The sequence below is a fragment of the Arachis ipaensis genome, chromosome B01, assembly GCF_000816755.2.
Source record: "Arachis ipaensis cultivar K30076 chromosome B01, Araip1.1, whole genome shotgun sequence".
Lineage (NCBI taxonomy): Eukaryota > Viridiplantae > Streptophyta > Magnoliopsida > Fabales > Fabaceae > Arachis > Arachis ipaensis.
The window spans coordinates 70,224,800-70,229,540 of NC_029785.2; positions in this window are offsets into that span (position 1 = coordinate 70,224,800).

Consider the following 4,741-nt stretch of genomic DNA (forward strand, 5'->3'; position numbering starts at 1 on the left):
TCTTTCCCTTCTTTGAAGTAGCGTAGAAGGGGAGAGATCTTATGGTTGATCCGGCTAGAAATCAGGACAAGGCTGCCAGTCTTCTGTTGAGTTGTTGTACCTCTTTGACGTAGGTCAGACTTTTCATGTCGAGTATTGCCCGAAATTTATCCGGGTTCGCCTCAATTCCTCTTTGTGTGAGCATGAAGCCCAAGAACTTTCCAATTTCTACTGCAAAGGTTCATTTTGCTGGATTGAGTCGCATTCCGTGCTTTCTTATGGTGTCGAACACTTTGATGAGGTCGGATAGTAGTGATTCTTCACTCTGTGTTTTTACCAATGTGTCATCTACATATACCTCTATGAGTTTCCCGATGTGGTCTGTGAAGACTTTGTTCATTAATCTTTGGTAAGTAGCTCCTGCATTTTTGAGTCCGAATGGCATGACGACATAACAATAGTTTGCTTTTGGAGTTAGGAATGAGGTTTTTTCTTGATCGGGTGGATACATTGGGATTTGATTGTATCCTGAATAAGCATCCATGAACGAGAGGTACTTGTATCCGGAGGAGGCATCTACTAGAGTGTCGATATTTGGGAGTGGGTAGGGATCTTTTGGGCAAGCTTTGTTGAGGTCGGTGTAATCAGTGCACATCCGCCATTTCCCATTTGACTTTTTCACCAAGACAACATTGGCTAGCCATAGGGGGTACTTGACCTCTCTTATGAATCCTGCCTCCAGTAGAGCTTGTACCTGTTCTTCCACAGCTTGGGATCTTTCCGGTCTGAGCTTCTTACGCTTCTGCTGTACTAGCCGAGATCCTGGGTACACTGTCAGTTTATGGCACATTACCTTGGGGTCTATGCCCGGCATGTCTGCAGCCTTCCATGTAAAAAGATCGACATTGTTCCTTAAGAGCTGAATTAGAGGTTTCTTTATGTCCTCATTTAAGTTTGCCTCAATATTTGTTGTTTTGTCCCGGTCATCTCCGATTTGGACTTCTTCGATCTCACCTTCAGGTTTTGGACGGAGTTCTTCCCGACCTCGAACTCCCATGAGTTCGATGGTGTGGATTTCTTCCCCTTTGCCTCTGAGGTTCAGACTTTTATTGTAGCAGCGTTGCGCTATTTTCTGGTCTTCTTTTATCTTAGCGATCCCTTCTGGAGTTGGGAACTTCATGCATAGATGTGGAGTTGAAACTACTGCGGCGAGCTGGTTCAATATTGCCCGACCTATCAAGGCGTTGTAGGCTGAGCTTACGTCGACTACAATGTAGTCTATGTTAAGTGTCCTTGATCGGGTTCCTTTTCCGAAGGTTGTGTGTAGTGACATGTATCCAAGCAGTTGGATTAGAGTATCTCCTAGTCCAAACAAGCTATTTGGATATGCTCTGAGCTCTTTTTCCTGTAGGCCAAGTTTATCGAAGGCGGGTTTGAACAAGATATCCGCTGAGCTTCCTTGGTCCACCAGTGTGCGGTGGAGGTTAGCATTGGCCAATATGATAGTGATGACTATGGGATCATCATGTCCTGGGATAATGCCTGTTGCATCTTCTTGGCTGAAAGTAATAGTAGGGAGGTTGAGTGATCCTTCTCCTCCCTCAACATGATATATTTCTTTGAGGTGTCTTTTGCGAGATGATCTTTAGATCCCCCCTCCTGCGAATCCTCCATTTATCATGTGAACGTGTCTCTCTGGGGTGTAAGGGGGTCGTTCTCTTTATCCGACCTCTTCATTCCTTCTTCTTTTTCGAGGCTCATCCGATTTGTTCGCAAGATACCGATCAAGTCATCCTTCTCTTACCAATTTCTCAATAACATTTTTCAAGTCGAAGCACTCATTGGTAGGATGTCCATAGATTCGGTGATATTCACAGTATTTTGTCTGATTTCCTCCTCCTTTCTTGCTTTTGAGTGGATGAGGTGGTGGTATCTTTTCAGTATGGCATACTTCTCGGTAAACATCCACAAAAGACACCCGAAGGGGGGTGTAGTTGTTGTCTTTTTTAGGCTTCTCACCGTATTGATCTTCTTTTTTCTTGGACTCTTTATCCTTATCCCAGGAGGAGTAGGAGAATCTAGATTTTGAGGTCTCTCCTAGCCGAGAGTTTTCTTCCATGTTGATGTACTTCTCAGCTCGTTCCTACACTTCATTCAGAGATGTTGGATGTTTTTTTGATATGGAATGACTAAAAGGTCCTTCTCGCAGGCCATTTGTGAGGCCCATAATGGCTGCTTCCGTTGGTAAGCTTTGTATGTCCAGGCATACTTTGTTGAACCTCTCTATGTAGCTATGAAGACTCTCCCGATCTACCTGCTTAATTCCTAATAGGCTTGGGCGTGTTTGGCTTTGTCCTTCTGAATGGAAAATCGGGCAAGAAATTTCTTGGCCAGGTTGTCAAAACTTGTGATGGATCTGGGGGGCAAAGTGTCGAACCACTTAATTACTGTCTTTGTCAGTGTTGTTGGGAAGGCTTTGCATCAAATAGCATCTGAGGCGTCAGTGAGATACATTCTGCTTCTAAAATTGCTGAGATGATGGCTTGGATCTGATGTGCCATTGTACAGGGTCATGTCGGGAGCATTGAAGTCCTTTGGGACTTTGGCTTTCATAATCTCCTTGATGAATGGGTCTTGATCCTTATAGAAGCTGTCTTCGGGATCAGGCGGGATGGCTTTTGTTTTAAGGTCGGTTTCGAGCTTTAGGAGCTTGTCCTCCAACTCTCGGCGTCACCTAGTTTCTCTCCGAAGGTCCCTCTCGGCTTCCCGTTGATGCTCGGCCTCTTTTTCGAGCTGTTTGAGACGATCTTGTTGAGCTTGAAGTGTGATTGAGCCTGCAAGGGTGTATTGGTAAATATTTTCCTCAGTAAAATTGCATTGCAAGTATAGCTCTACCAACAACAATCCTCGGGCATCAAATTTAGAATAGAGATTTGGTTGTCACAAGTTCAACCCCAATAGAAATAACCGAAGTATTCAAACCTCGGGTCATCTCACAAGGAATAGGCAAACATGTGCTTCAACATTGGTTAGAAATCCGGGGTTGTGAGTTATGAGCATAAAAATAAATGGGAATCTTAACAAGCAAGTAATCTTAGATTGCAAGAAACTAATTCAATCAACTAAACAAGATATGAGAGATTTCAAACTAACAATGTAACATTCAATATGATTCTATTCTAAGCTAAACAAGTAACTATAACTAAGACAAGTGATTGGGAATTTTGGTTTTCAAGTATGAATAATAAAAGCAACTCTTGGCTAGACATGGGAATTAAGGTCACCATCCTTGTCTAATAACCATATCATGACAATTATGAGGAACCAAACTCATTAAGTCTACTTCTATACTTGAAGTACGTCAAATGGTTTGGTCAACATCAATCCATAAGTTCTAACCTCACTACTAATTGACTTAGGAGAAGGTTAGCGTCAATGGTTATCAAATTGACCACTAAGGGCTCCCAAATCATCAAATCCATTAGACCCAATGACTCAAGTTTACCCAATTCCCTTGACCTAGGCCAAGAGTAAAGAGAACTACTCCATAATCAAAGTAAACATTTTCATCAAAGACATGGTAAGCATTAACAAAAGACATGTTCAAAATAGCAATTAAATTGAAATCAACAAGTACCCACTAACAATTGTCAACATACAATCATCCAAACAACACAATTAAACATAGAAATCATCAATATAACATCAACAAGTCAAGATTCACAACATTCATGAAATGGGTATAAAATGACAATTGACAAGAATTCATAAAACTATCACAAGATATAAGCAAAATTATACTAGGAAATTCAAATTGAACAATTAAAACTAGTAATTAACAAGATCCAATTCACAATTCAACAAGGGAATATCAAATTAAAACTAGATCTAGAGAGGAACAAGGGTTTCTCTCTCTAGAAGACCAAAAGAACCAAAAACTAGCTAAAATTGTGTCTTAGTGTAAAATGGTTGATCCCCCCTTTTCCCCTAGCATCAATGGGTCTTTTCCATGCAGAAACAGCTTGAAATTGGGCCTGATGAGCCTCAGAAATTTTTAGGCATGATTTCCTTTAATGAGGTCACGTGCAGCTTCCCACGCGTGCGCGCCGATTGCTTTTGCGATCCACGCATGCGCGCCAAGTGCGCGTGCGCGTCGATAGGAATCTTCTGATCCGCGCGGATGCTTCCATCCTTGCGCGCCGTGGTGCACGAATTGTGAATCACACTTTTCACAACTCGTACCACTAACCAGCAAGTGCACTGGGTCGTCCAAGTAATACCTTACGTGAGTAAGGGTCGAATCCCACGGAGATTGTTGGTTTGAAGCAATCTATGGTTAACTTGCAATTCTTAGTCAGGCAGTCAATTGTATTTATTAGTTGAATTGCGAATAAACAAGAGAGCATGGGTTAAAGGTTACTTGTTATGCAGTAATGGAGAATATGTTGGAGTTTTGGAGATGCTTTGTCTTCTGAATCTCTGCTTTCCTTTGTCCTCTGATTCACGCACGCACGTCCTTCTATGGCAAGCTGTGTGTTGGAGCATCACCGTTGTCAATGTTACATCCCCTCCTCTTGTGAAAATTATCCAAATGCTCTGTCACAGCACGGCTAATCATCTGAGGTTCCCGATCGGGCTGGAATAGGATTCACCCTCCTTTTGCGTCTGTCACTACGCCCAGCACTCGCGAGTTTGAAGCTCGTCATAGTCATTCAATCATTGAATCCTACCCGGAATACCACAGACAAGGTTTAGACTTTCC